The sequence below is a fragment of the Schistocerca serialis genome, chromosome 2 (genome assembly GCF_023864345.2).
Source record: "Schistocerca serialis cubense isolate TAMUIC-IGC-003099 chromosome 2, iqSchSeri2.2, whole genome shotgun sequence".
NCBI lineage: Eukaryota > Metazoa > Arthropoda > Insecta > Orthoptera > Acrididae > Schistocerca > Schistocerca serialis.
The window spans coordinates 714,277,026-714,301,720 of NC_064639.1; the positions used below are offsets into that span (position 1 = coordinate 714,277,026).

Consider the following 24,695-nt stretch of genomic DNA (forward strand, 5'->3'; position numbering starts at 1 on the left):
TCTTAGGAACAGCCCATTAGGGTTGGTCGATTTTTTTCAGAAATGATTCCTCTTTGTTGTTGAAGAATGTTGTATGGATACAATTGAAGAATGGCATTCAGTGTTTGGTGAGAACAGTTATTGTTGTGATGTACTGTAACTTGCCCAAATTGAGAGGTTCGTACTATCCTCTATTACATCCCAAGCTTCTGGCACTCATTTGAATGCCGTGGTTCTTCTCTCATGAAATACACACGTACAATAGACCATATTTACTACCTGTGAGAGAACACTAGACCAACGTTTGTAGCTTTTCATTACAAGATTTTTTTTTCCATTCTTTGTAGTAGTTTGCCTGGATCTGTATCTGTTTATTGTGCTTTTGAAAAAAGTATTACTATTTTGTGAACATAAGGTTATGAATGTGAAAAATTTGCAGACAACCTGTAACAACATCGTTGTCTCCAGCCATCAATACAGAGATGAGGAGCTGCTGGGTTTGTTACCAATAGCTCTGATCAACACACAAGTATTACTGGGATGCTTCTCGAACTCTAATGGGAATATCTGGAGGTAAAACAACATTATTTTCAAGGAGTGCTGTTGAAGAAATTTAGAGAACCAGCAACTGAAGCTGTCTGTAGAGCAATCGGAAATACAGAAGCATCCGATTCCACACATCTGCTTTGACCCATCACGTCACAAATATGGCTTAAACGACCGTACACCATGACTCCAATATGGTGCCTATGACTTCATTACATAAAAATGACAACAAACACGAAAATCCATCGAAAAACCAACACACACACACACACACACACACACACACACACACACACACACACACACACACACACACACACACACACACACACACATTCCACAAAAAACCTAATGACACTAATGTAACAAGCGTGGCAAATTGGGGGTTTTGTGGTGGGGACAAAGTAAATATAAACAAATTTAGACACACACCACCATATCAAACCACACAAAACGACGAAAAACCAACAACACAAAACTCCCCAAATTGAACTAAACACAATATCCTCTGGAATCGGACACTTCCCTTAACCTATATAGCTCAACAGCATCTCCCGATCCCACAAATTGTAATCAAACATTGCCCTTGACCGATATAGCTGAACAGCAACTCCCGATACTGGAATACCCACAGCCACAACCACAGATTGGAATCGAACACTTCCCTTGACCTATATAGCTCAAAAGCAACTCCCATTACTGGTACACCCACAGCCACAACCACACATTGTAATGGAACACTTCCCTTGACCCCAGCACACAACAAATACGCTAAGAACAAGAAAAATAAAAACTTAGCCCCTAACCAACACCCCCCCCCCCCTCCTTCGCCCCAAAATAAAATACTCGTAAACAAAAACCAAACGCAAAATAAAAAATCTCGATCACACACTACAACTCGACAAAAACTGCAACAAAATAGATCCTGCACAACTAAATCACAAACCAACACTCTTCTCCCTCCCCCCCCCCCCCCCCCCCCCCCACTCTCTTCACAAACAGTACCAACAAAACAACTAACCCCCCCGCCCCTTCCCCCGAACTGCAGCAACCCACCCACCCGCCCACCCAAACCACCCTAACTAACCACCTTCGGCCTGTACATCTTACTAATAGTCCTTAAAAAACACCCGAAGAAGACAATAGCGCTCAGGGACGCTCTTCCGCCATCAGTACTCATCTAAATGAAACTGAAGCTTAGAAGAGCGCCTTGTCACCCTCCCAAGAACTGATTTAACAGCCCCCCCACATCCCCTCTATAGTATTCGTACAAGCCCCCGTCTCATAATTTTTAAACTCTACACCATGGTTAACAACTAAATGATTGTACCCCCTCTCACCCAACCACCTATAAGAAGAAAAAACATAGGAAACTATAGTGGAACCTTGTTCTATAAACTCCTCAATTAACCCCACTAATTCCACCTTAGACCGCCCCTCCACAACCCTAAAATCACATTCCAAACACCCACCCCCCAGTACAACAGCCCCCCACGCCCAGAGACCAACTACAGACTTACCCCTCCCATACTTACTGCGACTCGTCCACCTCCACCACAACCCCAGGCCCACCCAACTTACCCATGTTCTCAATAAACTCAGAACATACTTCACAGCAAAACATAAACCAGTCAAGCACACTCCTCTGACTCACGCCAGTCTCATGCACGCAAAAACTTTGAGAGGATCTACAACAAAAGTAATACGTCAACAACACAATCTCTTGCATGCCCAACCTAGACTTCTCGAACCAGGAAGCACGATGTATGGAGTGCCGTATGTTAGCCCAATGGCACCGTTCTTGGTCCGAGACGCCAGAACCGTTTCCAATGTCATTTCATTCCGACAGACACCTCACTCAACCACCTCTGCAAACGACCAAAAAGCTGTAGAAATTTGATCAGCTCCAACTGAGTCACGCCCATCATAGCATGGAGTCGCACACTATTTATTTTATCGGTTATATCCATAGCTAACAAGAGCAACAACAAATTAATTTACTCAAATTAACACATGACTTACAGTGAACAGCACTACAATAACTTTCGCGCAAAAACACTAAATCGTTAACTCCTTGAAATCAATTCCGCTCCAAACACAGCCACAACCAGAACCAGCCACTAGAATCAGTAACGCCAAACTGAACCCAATACACCACACAACACGAAACCCCTAAACATACCACCAGAGGGCACCACGAACCGCAACAAAATGACACCTATAAACATGCCACACTCACAAACCAAACTCCGCGCCGTCATGACATCACACACAACAGCCTTACATGACCATGGGTCAAAGCCGATGGGTGGGATCGGATGCTTCAGTCGACCATTCGACTGCCACCATAATGCATTTTGCATAAGGACCATGAACATAAGATAAGAGAAATCAGGGCTTGTACAGAGGCAGTTAGGCAGTCGTTTTTCCCTTTACTCTATTTCCAAGTGGATTAGGAAAGGAAGTTAGTGGTAGTGGTATGTGCTTCCCCCCATGCTCCGTATGATGGCTTGCTGAGTACGTATGTAGACTTTGGTGTACATTAACAAGTACTGCTCTGTATTTTGGGAATTGGCAGTATCTATGAGTTGTTTCTAATTTTTACTTTTGAAGACACTCCCAACCCTTCCAGTTGATCAGGTCAAAATTTTGCATAAATGTTAAGAAGATATTGCTGCACAAGTTTCTGAGCACCCTAAACAGCTCCACTAAGATATAGTTGTGTATGTGACCATGAGGAGAATATTGGGAAGAAGTTGGATACTCTAAGTAAGGAACTGTTGTAAAATAAAATGGAATTATATAGAATGGCACGAGAGATATAGTACTGATAATGGTGGACATGTATCTAGTGATTATTTTTCACTAACACTGAAGTTCCAGTGCAACAGGATAGCTCTTATTGTAGGCAGTTGGAAGTATTTGCTCCACTAGTAGCAAAACATGTAGTTTTATCTCTCAAGTTTTCTCAGCTCAATCAATTAATGCTTCTAGATGCATAAAATGGAAACTACTTGGCAGAACAGTTGGAAGCACACCATTAAGCATATAATTGCTCTTTCTACACTTGCAAACTGGATTCAGCACCATCTGCAGCTCTAGACTCAACACCTAGTCACAGTATGCTCTCCATGAACAAATTCCTTTTTGTTCTTATTAATTTTATCTGTATGACAGGCTAACTTGTGGAGGGAAACCATTTTCGTGCTACGTAATACCACCTGGAGTAGTCTCTGAAGTTTATCCAAGAAGGAGCAAGACTGTAAATTGCCACTTTGATATAACTGATTTGGTGAGTTTGATAAGGTTTTGTGCTCCATGAACTAAATTAGTTTGGAAGCAGACAAAGGTGAATTCTATCTCAAATGATCAATAAATGTTAATTTTCTACTTTCAATGTACATTACTTTGATACATGAATAAGCATATTATGGTTGTGTCTGCAAAGAACAGCTTTATATATTAATAACCTGAATATGAATGCCACATTTCTGATTCAGTGATCTGAAATTATATCCTCATCTGATTAAATACGAGGTATTCAGTTAGTTATATTTCATGACTTGAAAATATTCACAAAAAATATTAATCTTCTAAAAAATGCTAGCTTGACACTGAAAATTAAAAATTTGAAGTATAAAAAAATCTGAATGATTGAGAAAATCTTGTTGGATATACCGGTAACAAAAATAACCAACAAAAAATTCCTCATTAATCTCCTCAAAATGGAGAAAAAAGAATGGACTATAAATACGCTTGGTCTGCTTTAATAATACCTATGACACTCTGCTCACAAAACTTCACATCTACTCACATTAATGGCTTCATTTCATTACTTTCTTGCTTTTTATTTTTTAATGGTGATTGTCATAACTAAAGATGTACGAAATGTGTTTTGACAGCAACATTTTTTTGATTGTTTCTGAAATGTAATCCAGGGTGAGTATATGGTTAGATGAATGTGGGAAATCTTTCAATACTACCCTTAAACTGTCTGGTAGAATTGACATATGCAGGGTAGTACTGAATCAAGGCACTTCTTATCTCTTCAGTTTGTCACATTATTGTGTGTCCATGCCAACTGGACTTATGAATGCGTAGCTCTATGACCGCATGTGGCAAAGTGTTGCCCTTCAATGAGTATGAAAAGATCCCTATTGCTGGTCAAGACTTATTTTTGGCCTTGAAATTTCACACCTTTTCTAGTGCAGCAATAGTGCTTTACTTTTCTACTGGTCTGTGTGGCCCAGTAGATCAAGTACAATATGGTTTTCTACAGAGTCCACTACAATTGCCCTACCATGTAAAACTAAATGTACAGTCAGCAAGCAATCAGGGGTCTTCTTCATACATAGACAAAGGATAAATTACTATTGCAAGCAACAATGGTTTAAAGACTGAAACTACTCCCATCCTCAGTGCCGTGATTGGTGAGAAACCACTTGATGCTCTTGGGGGACTCCTTATGGCCTAAGTATGTAAGGTGTATTCATCTCTACAGACACCTGTGTGCCAAACTATTGTTTAATCATCAAAGGATTGCCTTTTAGAAATGCATGTGATCTAAATCAGTGTTTTACACTAAGGTTAGAGCTGCTCATTAATTGGCAAATACTGAACATGTAGCTTATGAAAGTCACAGTCAGACCTGAATGCCGAGAGACAACAGTGGCCATCTGTGTATTAGTTGTGCTTGTGTGAAAGTGTATGTGTTTTCTACATCTGATGAAGACCTTAACCTGATGGCCGAATATATTCAGTATCCTTTTTCACTACGCTTGTCTGCGACTCAGTGACCCCTGAACATGCTGAGTAGCATCATATTCTTCTTAATTTTATTATATTGAGGCCTTTGTAAGGTATTTTATTCACATGATGACCTCTGTTTTATTAAAGACTGACAGTTTAAAGAAAGGGATTTCCTTAGGTACTCCATTTTCAACAGTCATGTATTCACTATTAATTTTTTTAACTCTTTGACTGCACTGCACACTTAAACATTATATCCTAATTCTGTTACATTTGCTTTATGCCATGGATTTGGGCTGCTAGCAGCTGCTGAGTTACACAAGTGATCTGCCTTGTCTTGTGCTGAATATTTAAAGATCATCATCAGTCAAAACTCATGCCACTAGAGTCTTATCACCACCAACACAAACTGAATATGACAAATGTAAAATTTATTTTGATCATTAACGAACATCTTTGAAGCTACTGTATAAATTGATTGTTGTTGTGGTCTTCAGTCCAGAGACTAGTTTTATGCAGCTCTCCATGCTAATCTATCCTGTGCAAGCATCTTCATCTCCCAGTACCTACTGCAACCTACATCCTTCTGAATCTGCTTAGTGTATTCATCTCTTGGTCTCCCTCTACGATTTTTACCCTCCACGCTGCCCTCCAGTACTAAATTGGTGATCCCTTGATTCCTCAGCACATGTCCTACCAACCGATCCGTTCTTCTAGTCAAGTTGTGCCACAAACTTCTCTTCTCCCCAATTCTATTCAATACCTCCTCATTAGTTATGTGATCTACCCACCTAATCTTTAGCATTCTTCTGTAGCACCACATTTTGAAAGCTTCTATTCTCATCTTGTCCAAACCATTTATCATCCATGTTTCAGTTCTGTACATGGCTACACTCCATAAATTGATTAGACTTAGGGAAAAATGATGGAGAAGTTGAAATTGCTTTATTTTTTACTCATTTTCATTACTAAGAATTTCACATGTATTAGTGGTGTTTACACAATTTTTCTCTAGCAGAGATGAAATGCTACTGCAGATTCATTTTAGTTCATTTATTCTTCCTTGTTACACTGCTGGCAATTAACATTGCAATACCGTGGAGGTTGCATACAACAAATGTTAAATTGGCATAAAGTGTGCAACATACTTGATATGTAAATAATTAGTATTTTAGCATATCTCCATAAAGTAGGTTTGAGTAACATCATCTACATCCTGTAGATAACAAAAGATTACACAGCCATTTCGCATTCAGAAATTTTATTTGAATGTTGTTTGTTCCTGATGAGATTGTGTTATACGCCAAGAAGAAACATATGTATGCATATTTATGATATTGCTGCTCACATTGGGCAGGATTACATGACCTTCAAGAAAATATGGAACTGGTGGATCATGAGGACCATACTCGGCACTGTGCAGGATCTCAGTGACACCACGTAAGTGCCGCTTAGGATGCATTAGGAAAATGCGCTTGTTGCCATCAAGATGAGTATAAATTTAGGCAGTGAAACAACATCTGAAATTCAATGGACTATCAGTATGGCCCTCCTCAGGGGAAACCACCTTAACGTAGCAATGTTTGTGTGGGCGAGGAGATTTGTGTGTTCTGGATCCGGAGGGCTATGCCGGTAGTAGCTTAGCTACCAGAAGGGTCACCCAAGCTCGACAGGCCAAAGGGGAGGAGCCAGACAAAGTGTGTCCCACAACGGCCTATCACTCCCCCTTTCCTATCCCAAACCTGTCCTCACCATGTCCTTTTCCTGTCATTTCCTGTTATATGTATTAGATCTCAATGGCAGTGATAGTGGAGAAAGAGTCTTTTGGAACAGTGAAGCTGGCGGAAGAGGCACCTCTTCTCTTTGGGTACAAAAAGAGTACAAGTAGTGACTGTACCCCAGATGGGCAGCTACAGACAGTGTCTGACTCATAGCGAGCAGCTGATTTTATGCTGGGCACCCTACTGCCTATGTGGAAAGTAATGGGAAACTACCACATTACATTCCCAAGCAGTACATGGTATGTCTCTCCATTGGAAGATTCTGGAGTTAAAACTTCCCCTCATTCAGATCTCCGGGAGGGGAACACATTGAGAGTAGATATATTTGAAGAAAGGGACAATGAAGGGAGGAAAGATAAGGATTGGAACATGGAATGTGAGGACACTGCTGTAAGCAGGAAAGCTAGAGAATGCAAAACAGGAGATGAAAAGGAACAGATTAGGTGCCCTTGGTTTGTGTGAAATGAGATAGGGAGAGAATGGGGAGATAGAAAATGGGGAAATCAAGAGTGGTGAAAACGGAGTAAGATTATTGATAGGGCAAAAACTGAAAAATAAGGTAATGAAGGTACAATATATAGATGGAAGAATGATGATGATATGACTGAAGGTTAGTTCAAAAGATATGGTGTTAACGCGGGCATATATGGCAACCAGCCAGCATAGAGATGAGGAAGTGGAAGAATATTATGAGAAAATACAAGAACTCATCGAGAAAGAAAATAGAAATGCCTGCATTATCATCATGGTTGGTTGGTTGGTTGTTTCGGGGAAGGAGACCAGACGGCGAGGTCATCGGTCTCATCGGATTAGGGAAGGACGGGGAAGGAAGTCGGCCGTGCCCTTTGAAAGGAACCATCCCGGCATTTGCGTGGAGCGATTTAGGGAAATCACGGAAAACCTAAATCAGGATGGCCGGACGCAGGATTGAACCGTCGTCCTCCCGAATGCGAGTCCAGTGTTATCATCATGGGGGACTGGAATGCAGTGGTGGGTGAAGGAAGAGATGAAGATACAGTAGGAAAATTTGGATTAGGAATAAGAAATGCAGTGGGTAACACATTATTTGAACACCACAAAAAGAGATATTACACATGGATATCAAATTTGAATAGGGAAAGATATCAGTTGGACTACATCCTGATACAAAAAAGGTGTAGGAACTGTTTGAAGAATGCCAAAGCTCATTCAGGAGTGGATATAAATTCAGACCACAACCTATTAGTGGGAGAAATACCAGTGAAGTTGAAAAAAAGTCTGGAGAGGTGAAGCGAAAGAAAAACTAAACATAGAAAGACTCAAAAAGGTAGGAAAGGCATCAGATTTGTAAAACAGATTTATGGAAAAATGGGAAAGAGGTAGTGTTGATGAAAGTGTTAATGACAGATTGATGAAAATGAGGGAAGGACTCATGGACTCTGCCAAAGAAGTAATAGGAATTAGAATATCCCAAAGTACCAGGAAAGAATGGATAACAGAAAACATGTTGAAAAGCGGAGAAAGTGGAAAAACATAGAAACTGAAAAAGGCAAAAGGAGGCGTAGGGAACTGAATAATGAATTAAGAAGAAAAACTGAAGCAAGGGAAAAATGAATGAAACAGAAATGCGACAAAATGGAGGTAGAGGGGAAGTATGAAATGATATATAGACTGGCAAGTGAGATAGTTTCTGAATGTAAAAGAAAGAGGAATAATGTGGAAATAGCAAGAGCAGATGGTACTCTAGCAGAGAAACCACAGGAGGTTTTGAACTGATGGCAAAAATATATTGAATGTCTGTATAAAGAGGATGAAATACAAAGTGAAGTTAAGGTTGAAGAGATGTGCAGGAAGATGGAAAGGGATTCACTATCTTGGAATCATAAGTAGAAAAGGTGCTGAAGGAGATGAAGGATGGGAAGGTATGTGGAATTTATGATTTGCCAGCAGAACTGTTGAAGAGTCTGGGAAACAAGGCAAGAAAAGAAATAGCCTACCTCTATAATGAGATATATGACAAAGAGAAATGGCCTTAGGACTCCCATGCAACAATTATGATAGCAATTGAGAAAAAGATAAACACTAAAAAATGTGAAGAGCGTAGGACCACCAGTCAATGTCTCATGCAGCTAAAGTGTTACTGAAAGTGTTGAATAGAAGGCTATATGGCAAGCTGGATAGAGGAATTGCAGAGGAGCAGTTCAGATTTAGAAGGGGAAAAGAAGCAAGAGATGCTATTGGCCTGTTAAGAACAATAGGGGAAGGATATATGGAAAAAGGTAGAGGAATCTTTGCTGTTTTTATTGATTTAGAAAAGGCTTTTGACAGAGTTCAGTGGAACAAGCTGGTGGATATTTTGAAGAGGAAAGGAGTGGACTGGAAAAAGAGATTACTGATACAGAAACTGTATTTACACCAGAAAGTAAGGATAAGTATTGGAAATGAAATGTCAGAAGGAAGCAGCATTGGACGAGGTGTTAGACAAGTTTGTTGCCTTTCCCCATTGTTGTTTCACGCATACCTTGAAGAGATTATTGCGAAAGGCTTAGATGGGAAAAGAGGAATATGTATTGGTGGAAGAGATTTGCTGATGACATGGTATTAGTGGCAGAAAGTGACCGGACAGTGAATAACATGCTGAAAGATCTGAATGAAGCTTATGTGGAATATGGGATGCAAATAAATAAAGCAAAAACAAAGAGTATGGTCACCAGTACAAGACACAGACTGCCCAACATTAAAATAGGACAATCTACCATTAGCCAAGTAAGTGCATTTAAATATCGTGGAAGCACAATAACTGTAGACTTGAGATGTCACCAGGAGGTGAAAACTCTAATTGCCATAGCAAAGGAGGCATTCAACAGAAAGAGGAGACTCTTGTGTGGCAAATTAGATAAGGGTCTAAGGAAAAGTCTTGGCAAATGTTTTGTCTGGAGTGTGGCCTATATAGGGCAGAAACATAGATGCTGAGACAAGAGGATGAAAAAAGGTTAGAAGCATTTGAGATGTGGATGTGGAGGAGAATAGAGAGAATAAGCTGGATGGAAAGAGTTAGTGATGAAAGAGTATTGGAAAGGGTTGGTGAGGGGTGATGTCTGCTGAAGGTTGTTAGAGGAAGGAAAAAGAACTGGTTGGGACATTCACTGAGAAGGGAGTGCTTGCTAGCAGGTGCTTTGGAAGGATTGGTGTGTGGGAGAAGACTGAGAGGAAGAAGGAGATACAAGATGATAGACGACATAAAGGGAAGAGGAAATTACTCAGATCTGAAGAGGATAAAAGAAGACCGGACAGCCTGGAGAACTACCATGTGAAAATCTGCCTTTTGGCAGAACACTGATGATGATGGTCAGTATGGCGACCCTTATTGCAGCTTCACTTGACTTGGCAAGGATGTGACGCTAGCCAGTAGTTGTGAGACTAATAAGAACACTGGACACAGGGGTGGCATTACATCATGTTATCGCATGAGGCCTGAGTAAATTTGAGCAACATGAAGGTGGTTTCCATGTGGGAAGATTGTGACGAGGACAAACATTGCCAGACAGCATGATATGCAATTGGGTACTCAACACTAATCATCTCAGGTTCACATAGTCCTTATGGACATTCTGATGTGTTAAGGCCAGTTGCTATGCCTTACCTTCAAGGTATCTGTGACATTACTTTCTAACGAAATAAAACGAGATTGAAACACCTTGATATGGACTGTGTTCGACTGTTGCCCTGGCTAGGGCATTCTCCAGATCTTTCATCTGTTGTAAACGTCAGGTCGTGGGTTACTGAGCAACAAGCCCATTAATAGTTTGCAGGCAAACATCAGCACACAGCTACAATAGTTTACTGTTGAACATCTATGAGCATTAAAAACCTAACCACACAGTTCTTGCAGAATAATACAGTACATGTGACACTATTGAACCAACACTGTCATTGTTTTAAAACACAGCCTATTTGTGTAACACTTATTTCACGGATAAGTTAATGCATTGTTGTTGATCTAACCAGTACAGGTTTCTCATCTGAAAATCATCTGTGGACTGACTGATTCAGGACCAAAAATCAGGCCTTTATATATCCTCACAATAACAGATACAAAACTATACATTGTTCGACGTTTAATTTACAGAAATTACAATTAAAACATAATTCATTGAATTAACTGAATGTATAGAAAAATTCCTTCGTTTTAACAGTTTCTTCTAGAACAAGGGTTTGGCCAAATTATTTGCTTAAATGATGAAATTAACAGATGTAGTTATACAAACAATACTTGTGATAAACCTGGTAATTATTTTGGAATTATTTAAGGGTGGGCTTTGCTGATATGTTTTCAAATAGAGCCAAATGAATACTTTAAGAATCCTAGTAGTGTTTCTTTCAGACGTTTATAATTAGTACAGAATTTATATCTGTTTATAAGTCAACAATAGAATCTAAGTCATGAAACAATTACTGATTTAATTTACAACAAAAGATATTAACTAGAAATAGTCAAAATAAATTAGAAAATCAATTACATACACAACACTAAGCCCTAAATTAGATCTGTCACTATATTCTTTAAGACTCAGGGCCAACCTTTCTCTTTTATGGAAATGCAGATTATGCGTATGTGTGTTAATGCTAATTAGGTAAAAGATAAAAATAAAATGACTTTAATGAGGCAGAGGGCAAAACAAGAGAGGAGGTAAAAAGATTTCAGCTTGCTTTGTCACAGACTGATGAGTCTGACGTAGAGTTGAAGTGTGTAATGTCATACCTGTATCTGTCATCAAAGTTGTGTTTGATTTGATACCCAGCTGGGGAAGAGACATTGTTGAAGCCAGATGTGGCAGCTCCATGTACTAAATTTCACATATTGTGTGCCCCCAAATGTAATTATATATTCTTCCAATTAATGTAATCTTGTGTTATTTCTACTATACTGTATATTGATGGTAAGTAAAATTTATTATTTTCGACCTCCTTGATGTTGCCTCTCCATAATTATCCTCTGTGATGACATTTGTTGTGCTACTATGGCTGCATCAATCCATTTTCAATCCAAAGCTGAGAGTGACTCCATCAGACTCATATTGACAGCCATTAGCTTGTGCATGTTTGTATCCAGCTGCTGTGTGGTGTGATGTGTCCTGTCTCACAGCAGGGCGAAGCTGGCAGGACTAAATAATCTCTTGGCCACATCAGTGTTAAAATGGCAGCTCTAAAAACCAAAATGTAGACTCATCTTCTCTCCAGGGCAGCACAATAGGAAGGCTAGTGAGATTAATAAATTAGCCTTTGTAACCTGCAGCTTCCCCAGGTATTTGATGCTGCACCACAGTTCCACCCCATAGAGGTAAATGATATATGAATGGAAGGTTTTGCATTGATATGTACAGATAAAATTTTCTTGAGCTCCCAGTCACACCAACTGGTTTAAAATCCATGAGTACTCCTTGACTGTTGTCAAGTGGTGACTGCCTTTTGGATGGTACAACCATCCTTATATAAGGTATTTCAAACCCTTGAGGTCAACTTGAGACAGCTGATAGTGGATCCAAAACTGATAGTATTGTGTTATGGAGATACACAGCACACACCTTGTAATAGCAACCTAGCTCATAGTTATTGTTCAAAGCAGTGACTGCCAGTCTCAGTGCATGTATTGCAATGGCACATGCACTTTTGGCACATTCTCACAAAGATTCCAGGTGTCTGTTGTATGCTGGAATGGGCAGCAGGTGATAAGCAGCATACACCCCTGACCACCAGTCAGACATATACACAACTTAGCACATAGCACATGTGACGTGACTACTGTATGCTTCACACTGGGGCATTAACCTGCGCTGCTTGCAGAGCACTGTTCATGCTGTCAGCTGTCCATGCATCAGACAGCGTCCATGGTGAGATTTGTTAAGGTACTGTGTACAGAGCATGACACACAGTCAGAGATGGAACCTTACTTGTCACGAGAGTTGGTAAACAGGCCCCTGATGCTCTTTGCATCTCATATCCAGCACGGTAGCCAGTCGGTTGTGGTGGGGCCACCATGTACTCTGTTGGTTGTAGCCCCCTGCCAACACAGGGATCGCTCTGCTGATGCCTGTGCCGTTAACTCTTGATGTATGACATGGAGTAGGTGCCCATCTCCCTGGGGCGTCGGGACTCCCAGAAATGGCCATCCTGCCAGGAGGCCCTTGCTGAGGCCGGGTGGCACCCGGGAGGGCCCGTGGTCGGAGTGGGTGGCATCAGGGCGGATGACATGCCATGAAGCGTAGTACATCATCTCTTGCTCATAGTCTGCCGCCAGCAGTCTGTATGCGGGCAAAGTCTGACTTCAGTGCTAAGAAATATGATGCCAAGTTGTTCCCCTCCCTGGCCCCACCATGGGAGGAACACCAGGCTAAGGCTGGCAGTGAAGCTTATTTGCCCTGGTACCTCGTATGTATAAGAGCTGATGGGGAATCTTTCATGACTATGAAGCCTCAGTTTTTTGTTGAACATTTAGAGGACAAGTTTGGGGAGGTGGAGGGTTTGTCCAAAATGTGCTCCGGATCAGTCTTGATAAAAAAAAGCATCCTCTGCCCAGTCACGGGCATTACTCGCTTGTGACAAGTTGGGGGATGTTTCTGTTACCATCACACCCCACAGGAGCTTAAATATGGTCCAGGGCATTATATTCCACAGGGACCTTCTTTTGCAGTCTGACGACGAGCTGCACACCAATTTAGAGCGGCGAGGTGTTCACTTCGTCCGGCGCATCCATTGGGGTCTGAGGGATAATCAGGTTGCCACCGGTGCCTTCATCTTGGCCTTCGAGGGTGACACATTGCTTGGGAAGTTCAAGGTGATGGTCTGCTGTTGTGACATCGAGCCATATATCCCTCCCTTGATGCGGTGCTTTAAGTTCGGCCATATGTCTTCCCGCTTTAATTCCAGCGTCACATGTCCAGATTGTGGACGTCCATCGCATCCCAATACTCCATTTATCCTGCCTCCCATCTGTGTCAACTGCAGAGAGCATAATTCACCTTGCTAACCAGACTGCAGGATTTTACCGAAAGAGAGGAAAATCATGGAATAGAAATTGCTGGACCGACTGACCTACACTGAGGCTAAGAGGAAATTTGAGCACCTACACCCTGTGGCTATGACCTCCTCTTACACCACCGCTACGAGAACAGTTGTTGCCCCAATCAGTTCTTCACATTCCTGTTGCCTCTCAGAACCAGAAGACTACACCTGCCTGCTTGATGGTGGGGGGGGGGGGGCACTTCCCTCCCTGTTGCTCCCACACCACCTACCTCGGGAGCACTGCCTTGACAACCATCGGGGACGGGACACCAGTCCCCACTTCTCAGCTGGAGAAGTGTAAGTCTTCAACTCCTCTTGCTAGAAAGGCGTCCCTGGGTCACTCCCTTCCCAAGTTTCTGCTAGTGGGAAAGATGACACCCGCCAGTGGCTGAAGAGCCCAAAAGCAGCTGGTCGTAGGGCTTCACGCTCATCCTCAGTCCCATAGACTGAATCAGTGAAGTCCTCTCAGCCAGGGAAACCCAAGGAGCAGTGAGAGAAATCCAAAAATAAGGTGCCCAAGACCAAGGGAATTGTGGTGGCACCCACACTACCAATACCTACAAGCTCTGCGTTTGAGGGTGGGGTGGAGATTCTGGCATCCGCTGAGGACCTAGATCTTGCCGGACCCTCAGACACAGTGGGTATATACTGCTGAGGAAAAAGTCGGTGGCAGCAGGTGACCCTGAGGCGTAAACTGCGTCATTGAATGTTCTATCCCTTCCCAGTCTCACGATGACGTCACCCTCCAGTGGAATTGCGGTGGTTTTTTCCACTGCCTGGCTAAGCTACATCAACTGTTACGCTTTACACCTGCTTTCTGCATTGACCTCCAGGAAACCTGGTTCCCGGCAATGTGGACCCCTGCCCTCCACCCCTATAAGGGGTATTACAGGAACCGTAGTGACTATAATCAAGTGTCAGGTGGAGTTTGCGTTTATGTCCTAAACTCAGTCTGTAGTGAAACTGTGCCCCTTCAAACCCCTTTTAAAGCTGTGGCTGTCATAAGGACAACACAGGAAATAACTGTCTGCGATGTATATCTTCCTCCAGATGATGCCGTATCTCTGAATGTATTAACTGCCCTGATTGGTCAACTCCCTAAACCTTTCCTACTTTTGGGAGATTTTAATGCCCATAAACCCTTGTGGGGCTGCACCGTGCTTACTCTGCCTCGGCAGAGATGTTGAAACTTTACTGTCTCAGTTCGACCTCTGCCTCTCAAATACTGGGGCCGCTACACATGTCAGTGTGGCTCGTGGTACCTACTCGTCCACTGATTTACCAATTTACAATCCAGGGCTTTGCCCATCTATCCACTGGAAAGCACATGATGATCTGTGTGGTAGTGACCACTTCCCCATCTTCCTGTCATTGCCCCAGGATCAGGCCCAGGGACGCCTGCCCAGATGGGCTTTAAACAAGGTGGACTGGGAAACTTTTACCTCTGCTGTCACCACTGTATCTCCCCCACATAATAACATCGATGTGGTAGTTGAGCAGGTGGCTACAACAATCGTTTCTGTGGCAGAGAATGCAATCCCTCGTTTTTTAGGGTGCCCCCCACCGAAAGGCGCTCCCGTGGTGGTCACCAAAAGTTGCTGAAGCAATTAAGGAGCATTGGTGAGCTCTACAGCTGCTTAAGCAGCATCATTTCCCTGAGCACCCTATAGCCTTTAAACGGCTCCGTGTCCGGGTTCGCCAACTTATCAAACAATGGAAACAGGAGTGTTGGGAGAGATATGTCTCGACCACAGGGTGTCATATGTCACCTTCCGAAGTCTGGGCAAAGATCAAACGTGTTTTCTGGTACCAGACCCCAACAGGTGTTCCCGGTGTTAACATAAATGTTGTATTATCTACTCATGCAAACGCGATTGCCGAGCACTTTGCCAAACACTGTGCTCGAGCCCCTGCATTGGAGAATTACCCCAGCCATTTGCACTGTCAAACAGCGGCTGGAAGGGAAGGTCCTCTCGTTTACTACAAGCCACAGTGTATCCTATAACGCCCCATTTACAAAGTGGGAGCTCCTCAGTGTTCTTGCATGTTGCCCCAACACAGCTCCTGGGCCAGATCGGATCCACAGTCAGATGATTAAACATCTCTCATCTGACTACAAGCGACTTCTTCTTGTCATCATCATCTGGATCTGGCGCGATGGCGCCTTTCCATCACAGTGGTGGGAGAGCACCTTCATTCTGTGGCTCAAACCCGCTAAAAACCCGATTTGTGTGGATAGCTATCGGCCCATCAGCCTCCACAACATTCTTCATAAGCTGCTGGAATGTATGGTGTGTTGGTGGTTGGGTTGGGTCGGGTCCTGGAGTCACGTGGCCTCCTGGCTCCCTGTCAGGGCGTCTTTTGCAAGGGCTGCTCTACCACTGATAATCTTGTGTCCCTCGAGTCTGCCATCCGAATATCCTTTTCCAGATGCCAAAACATGGTTGCCGTCTTTTTATTTACGAAAAGCATACGACACCACCTGGTAACATCATATCCTTGCTGCATTATATGAGTGGGGTCTGCGAAGTCCACTCTCGATTCTTATCCAAAATTTCCTGTTGCTTCATACTTTCTGTGTCCAAGTTGGTGCCTCCCATTTTTTCCCCCACATATCCAGGAGAATGGGGTCCCACAAGGCTCTGTATTGTGTGTGTCTCATATTTTTAGTGGCCATTAATGGTCTAGGATCAGCTGTAGGGCCGTCTGTCTCACCTTCTCTATATGCAGACGACTTCTGCATTTCCTATTGCTCCACCAGTACTGGTGTTGCTGAGCAGCGCCTGCAGGAAGCCATCCACAAGGTGCAGTCATGGGCTGTAGCCCACGGTTTCCAGTTTTCGGCCGCAAAGTCGTGTGTTATGCACTTCTGTTGACATCATACCATTCATTTAGAACCTGAACATTACCTTAATGATGATCCACTCACTGTAGTGGAGACATATCGATTGTTAAGACTGGTTTTTGACACCCGTTTGATTTGGCTTCCTCACCTTCATTAGCTAAGCAGAAGTGCTAGTGGCACATTAATGCCCTCCGCTGCCTGAGTAACACCAACTGGGGTGCAGATTGCTCTATGCTGCTGCAGCTCTACAGAGCCCTTGTTCAATCCCGCCTCGTCTATGGGAGTGTGGTTTATGGTTCGGCGGTGCCCTCAGCATTTCATTTACTCAACATAATGCACCACTGTGGCGTTCACCTAGCAACACTAGGTTTTAGGATGAGTCCAGTGGCCAGCATCGTTGTAGAGGCTGGAGTCCCTCCATTGCAACTTATGCTTGCACAACTGCTCACCAGTTACGTTGCACACGTTTGTAGTTGCTCCTGTGCATCCGAATCATCATCTCCTTTTCCCACCCATGGCAGTTTGTCTCCCGCAACGGTGGCCCAGGTCTGGGCTTCCAATTGCAGCTCATGTCGGATCCCTTGTTTCTGAACTGGAGTCCTTCCCTTTACCACCTATACTTGGGATCCATTCACGTACTCCTCTGTGGTGTACACCTGGTCCGCGGCTTCGCCAGGATCTTTCATGTGGCCCTAAGGACTCGGTTAATCCAGCCGCTCTCCACTGCCGCTTCCTCTTGATTCTTGACATGTACCAAGGCCACAAGTCGTTTACACCGACGGCTCAATGGCTGATGCTCATGTTGGCTTCACGTATGTCCATGGAGGACATAATGAACAGCATTCTTTGCCCAATGGCTGCAGTGTTTTCACGGCCTTGCAAGAGGCTATATCTTGTGCTCTTGAGCACATCCATTCATGCCCTGGGGAGTTGTTTCTTCTGTGTGCTGACTCCATGAGCACCCTAGAAGCCACTGACCTCTTCCTTTGGAGCGATCGTCCAGGAGTCCACTATGTCCTCGAACGGTCCAGTCATTCAGTGATGTTTGTCTCGACCCCAGGTCATGTCGGAATCCCAGGCAATGAACTTGCCGACAGGCTGGCCAAAGAGGCTACGTGGAAACCGCTTGTGGAGATCGACTTCTCTGCAACTGACCTGCGTTCAGTACTACACCACAAGGTTTTGCAGCTTTGGGAGATGAAGTGGCATAACCCCAGCACACACAACAAACTCTGTGCCATTAAGGAGACTATGAATGTGTGGCAGTCCTCCGTGTGGGCCTCTCGCAGGGACTTTGTGGTTCTCTGCTGGCTCCACATTTTCCATGCTTGGGTGACCCACAGCTACCTCCTGACTGTGATGACCCACCTCAGTGTCAGTGGCCCATTTCTTTGTGAGCTGTCCTCCTTTGGCTGCCCTGTGACGGACCCTTCAGTTAACAGACTCATTGCCATTAATTTTAGCTGACAACACCTCATCGGCTAATTTAGTTTCACGTTTTATACGTGGTGGTGGGTTTTGTCATTCTATATAAGTTTTAGCGCATGTCCTTTGTCCTTTTGTGTTCTGCACTCTAAAGCGTTTAGGGTGGCTCTTTTAATGTGTCACAGAGTGGCTGGCTTTTCCTTTTTATTCTCGTGGTCGGCCAGCCGCGGTCATCTGCTCTTTTGTTTTTACCCCTTCTATCTGTTTCTTGCTTCTGTCTGTGGTTTTCATGTTTTGTCCGTAGTAGTGTTGGTTGTCATTCTTCCAGTTCTTCATTTCTCCCGTTGTTGTGCTGTACGTCTCCTTTCTTTTCTCCTTTCCATAGTGTACTTATTTTACCGGGAACAAGGCACCGATGACCTTGCAGTTTGGTCCCTTCCCCCCCTCCTTTAATCAACCAGCCAACCATAAATAAGCATGGATGTACAGAGAATGCTTTCCCAACAGGCATCATCCTAACTGGAAGAATATTATCTCCATGGATACCAACTTAGGAGAGATGGGGTTGTACATGAAACAGAGAGCTGGCCAAGGTTCCTACCAAAGACATGTCTCAACACCAGACTTTGAGGAGATGGTGTTGGATTGTCTTGCTGACCACCCAACAGTAAGCACCAATCAACTTGCACTTCGAAGGATACAATGTGGAGCATACTGGTGGAACCAATATTACACCCCTATTGTAGTGAACATGTGCAAACACTCGGATCAATGGATTCTGAGCATAGTATTCACTTCTGTCTATGGATTATCCACCATGATGCTGTAGTGCTTAACTTCATACAGTTTGTATTATTCACGGATGAGGACTCACTCATTTGTAATGGTGTTTTCAAGAGCCATGTCTGGAGTGAGGACTATACCCATACCAGCCACATCGGTGACCACTAGCAATGATTCTCTGTCAATGAATGGGCGGGCATTGTCCAAGATCACATAACAGGACATTATTTGCTGCCTCCACATTTGACAGGTCCATGTTACCTGATGTTCTTGTGAGATGTGCTGCCACAGTTCTTGGAGACTGTACCCCTTGTCCGTGAAAGGATGTGGTTTCGATATGATTGTGCACCACCCCACTTTGATGTTAATGTCTGCATCACCTGGACAACACATACCCTCATCGTTGGAATAGAAGGTGAGATCCTGTCCCATGGCCAGTGCGATCACAAGATCTATTGCCTCTGGACGTCTTTGCTCTGGTGTTACGTTGAGATGTTGCTGTATAAAACCCTCATAGAAATGGTTGAAGACCTGCTTGCTAGGGTCCAAGATACCTGTTCCTGGTACAAAATACATCAGGGATCTTTGACAGACTGCGGCAGACATTCACGCCCCATTGCCATGCATGCACTGAGACTGACAGTCATCACTTTGTAATTGGTGAGTGTGCTCCATTGATTGTTATGTGGTGCACACTGTGTATACCCATAAAACACTAAATATATATTTCTTATCAGTGGTTCCCTGTATCAATATAATTGGTTGTGGGTCTGCTATCGCCTGTTTCTTTGGCTCAAAAGCTTTGAGACATCATGTATAGTCATGCTGCCTTCTGTGAAGTCACTGATGCTTGCTCCAGCACAATATAAGGTAATGTTTTCATTGCATGCCTGCCATAATCTTCCAATATGCGAAGGAAAATATTTTCGCAAGATGGATGGCACCTCAATGGAGAGTCTGTTAGCTCCAGTTGTAACCAACCTGTTCATGGAGCACTTGGAGGAAATTGCCCTGGACTAAGATCCTGCAAAGCCTAGCTGCTTTTACCATGACATCTATGACACATTCGCTGTCTGGTCTCATGGACATGAAAAGCTGGGAGAGTTCGTGGACCACATCAACAACATCCATGACAATATGAAGTTCGCAGTGGAGGTAGAGACAAATGGTGCTTCGTCTGCCACAAGGAAAATGGATGTTAAGAAATATTCTGTTCCGAGTTCCTTAGTACACTGAGCAGAAGCAGTTTCAGATGCTGAAAACTTGCCAAGGGAACTGAACCACTTACAGAAAGTACAGGGTGATACAAAAAGAATACCACAACTTTAGGAATTTAAAACTCTGCAACGACAAAAGGCAGAGCTAAGCGCCATCTGTCGGCGAATTAAGGGAGCTATAAAGTTTCATTTAGTTGTACATTTGTTCGCTTGAGGTGCTGTTGACTTGGCGTCAGCGTCAGTTGATGCTAAGATGGCGACCGCTCAACAGAAAGCTTTTTGTGTTATTGAGTACGGCAGAAGTGAATCGGCTGTTCCCTCAGCTCGAACAAGAAGCACAACAATTCATATTTCAGCAGGATGGAGCGCCACCACATTGGCACTCATCTGTCCGTAACTACCTGAACGTCAACTACCCGAGGCGATGGATCGGCCGCCAGGCAGCCCGTGACAGAGCACTTCATCACTGGCCTCCAAGAAGCCCTGATCTTACCCCCTGCGATTTTTTCTTATGGGGGTATGTTAAGGATATGGTGTTTCGGCCACCTCTCCCAGCCACCATTGATGATTTGAAACGAGAAATAACAGCAGCTATCCAAACTGTTACGCCTGATATGCTACAGAGAGTGTGGAACGAGTTGGAGTATCGGGTTGATATTGCTCGAGTGTCTGGAGGGGGCCATATTGAACATCTCTGAACATCTCTGAACTTGTTTTTGAGTGAAAAAAAAACCTTTTTAAATACTCTTTGTAATGATGTATAACAGAAGGTTATATTATGTTTCTTTCATTAAATACACATTTTTAAAGTTGTGGTATTCTTTTCGAATCACCCTGTATTTAAGGAAAATGGCTACATCAACCACTAGATTTCGTAAGCCATCCTCTGGAAACAGGTAAGCGTAATGACCCTGAGGAGAGCACAAAGAAGCTTGTATTTTTGCCGTTCTGTGCCTCAGTAACAGGAAAGATTGGGCAGCACTTAAAGAGGCGTAAAGTCAATTTGGTCTTCAGGGCTTCAGCAAAAAATTCAACAACTCATGAAGTCTCTGAAAGACAATGTACATCTCTAGTACACCTCAGAGTATATAAAATGCCATGTGGGTTTGGACAGCCAGTGGCTCCTTCTTCAGACAAAAGGGTTGAATGGGAAGGAAGAGGGGTGAAGGAAGAGGACAGGAGAGGTCTAGGAAAAGGGGTAGATTTAGGGAAAGTCACCCAGAACCATGGGTTAGGGAAGATGCACCAGATGGGATGAGAAGGAAAGACTCTTTCTTGAGCCTGAGTCTTTCCTTTCTTGAGCCTGAGTCTTTCGTTCTCATCCTTTCCGGTATGTTTCCCCTGACCTGTGGTTGTGGGTGACTTTCCCAAAATCAATCACTTTTCCTAGACCTCTCCAAACCTTTTCTTTCATCCACTTCAACCTTTCTGCCTGAAGGAGGAGCCACTGGCTCCAAGAGATTGCCTAATTGTAATCTTCTTTTGTGTGTTTGTTCTACAGCTGTTTGGTGAGTAGATTTTTTATCTATCCAATTACATTATGTTGTCATAAACTGTTGTGTGTTTATAATGTCTTTTGGAGTGATCACATTCACATTCATAGAAACATCTAAAGGAGCAAGGAGGTGTACCTCCCACTCACTCACCAGGCATGCAAGTTAAGTGTATCGATAAGAGATTTCTATCATATGACACACATATTGTCATCAGTGTCATGCATGATGCACTGATTGTGTTCTCCAGTGGAGGATTTGGTTGTCTTGTCACCTTGACATCAAACGTTTACGGTTTCCTTTCGAGAACCACTTTCTTTTTGCTGCTAATAGAGTAGGTATGCAGAAATAACTTCCATTATATGTTCCTTCCTTACATTTCAGCATTTCAAATGAACGTTGCACCATGACTTGGACAAAAGTTTGAATACATTGAACAGATATATCAGTTACCGTATGGGCAATTCATTGTTTCACAGTTCAGTGCATCTTCTTCCTATTTTCATGCTCAATCTGTGTTCAGTTTTTGACAAGCTGTGCACTGGGTTATCTTAATACTAAATCTGAGGGGGTTGCATTGGGGAGTTCCTCATGTAAGTAAGTGTTTATTATCATAGACCCAGTACAAGAGCCTTTCAACTGCTGTCAACTAAGTCAGCTGGCATCTGCTGTGAAGAAATGTTAAAAGAGAGGTGGTTTGTATCATTAGCGAATAATGCATGTATTGTTGAGGGTAGGTGTTCTGGTGGTCATTAATAAAGATAAGGAAGAGGAGGGGGCCTAAGGCTGAGCCCTGCAGGATTCCTGATGTAATTGGTGTTACATCTGAACAGATTGTTCTCCCATCATGTGTTGTTTCTGTCCTCTGATTGATACAAGTGAGACCATTCGTTACAGACCCCTCTATACACCATAAGCATCCAGTCTGGATAGGAGCAGTGTGTGATTGATAGTGCTTTGCAACATTAATGTATTATTTGATATGGTGAATTTTTTCTTCAGTATAATTTAGTTCATTCATTCTTAGTCTTTGTCAAAAATGAGTTATGGCCCAGTCCCTAATTAAATCAGTATTAGCTAGATTAAAAAACACAGTAACTGAAAGGCTTGGCACAAGAATCAGACATTATAAAACGAGGTCACTAAAAGCTCAATTAAAAAAGTCAAAGATAGAAAATGTGAGGATCATCTACATCAGTTGATAGAAGCAATACTAATATAGAAATTAAAGTGAATATAAGTTGGTTTGTGTTAGTTTATTTGTATGACTGTTAGAGTTCTTTTTCTTGTTTTGGTAAACACTTTGCTGTAGAATCACAGAGTAATGGGAGATCATTTGAATCTATGTCTTTAACATACTTCCCCTTATGTGTACTGAGTTTTAACTCACTCCCATGTGAATAACTTGCTGCATGGGAGAAGTAAAGAGTAGCTCATACTTTATTTCAAAACAACATACAGTACACCTCATCAAGGTAATTGCACAGACACTTCATAACAGTCCATTGATATTTTATTCAATATATCCATATTATGACGTGATCAACAGTGAACATTAATGAGTTTAACTTTTGTATTGAATGAGGTGAGGTTGTGACAAAGCAAGCTGGGATGTTTTTACTTCCTCTCTTGTTTTACCACCTTCCTCCTTAAATTCATTTTCTTCATTTTTGACTAATTACCTTTAATAATCTGCATTTTCATAAAAGAGAAAGGTTGGCCCTCAGTCTTAAGAAATATGGCGCTAGATCTAATTTTGTGTTTAGTTTTGTGTATGTAATTAGCTTTCTAATTTATTTTGACTATTCCTAGTTAATATCTTTTATTATAGGGCGAAATCTGCAATTGTTTCGTGACTTGAATTCTATTGTTGACTTATAAACAAATATAAATTCTGTACTAATTATAAGCATTTAGAAGAAGAACTACTAGGATTTTTTAAGAATTTATTTGGCTCTATATGAAAACATGTTAGCAAAGCCAGCCCTTATTTAATTCCAAGATAGTTACCAGATTTGTTAAAAGCAGGCTTTGTGTAAGTATATCTTTTAATTTCATTATTTAAACAAATAATTCTGCATAACCTTGGTGGTAGAAGAAACTGTTCAATGGATGACATTTTTCAATGTATTCAGTTATTTGAATGAGTTATGTTTTAATTGTAATTTCTGTAAATTAAACATCGCACAATGTATAGTTTCAGTGCCTATTATTGTGAGGATATATAAAGGCCCGAGTTTTGGTCTCGAGACAGTGAGTCCACATAAGATTTTCAGAGGGAAATTATGTACTGCTTCAAGTAACATCAGTGCATCAACTTAACTGCGGAATTAGTGTAACACAAATAGGTCGTGTGTTAAAAGTATGACAGTGCCTGTTCAGTTTTCTTGAGATATAGTGTCACACGTACCGTATTATTCTGCAAGAACTGTGAACTGTGTGGTTAGGTTTTTACTGCTCATAGATATTTAACAGCAAACTACTGTAGCAGTATGCTAATGTTTGCCCGCAACATATTAATGAGGCTTAACATTTACCAATAGTCAACTGGCCATATAAATGTGTAATATTGGGGGGTTGTGAACAGTGAAAATAAAGAACTGTAAAACGCAACTGTGCAATTGTCATCTACAACGTTAACACCCCCCCCCCCCCCCCCCCATTTTTCACCCAGTATAACAATGCAGTTTATAGACACCAAGGACTGTCAACGAAGAAATGAAGCAGGAGAATGTCACAAGCTGTGTAGTCTAAAAACAGTTTGTGTAGTTTCATGAACATCAAACTTGTGACATTATCTGTATCCACATGCAGTACTCTTTTGACAAAATATATT

The 24,695-nt window shown here is 42.4% G+C and overlaps 1 protein-coding gene across 3 annotated transcripts in view; it reads left to right on the top strand.

The window, feature by feature from the left end:
- Positions 1–24,695, top strand: part of LOC126457899 (protein brunelleschi) — a 245,512-nt gene that overhangs the window by 1,841 nt on the left and 218,976 nt on the right. Inside the window, exon 2 of one of the 3 annotated variants that reach the window (XM_050094573.1) lies at positions 3,703–3,817. The exons of the other annotated variants lie outside the window; for them this stretch is intronic. The gene's annotated coding sequence lies outside the window, so the exon portion shown is untranslated. The remainder of the gene's footprint in view (positions 1–3,702; positions 3,818–24,695) is intronic. 3 annotated transcript variants of the gene reach the window in all.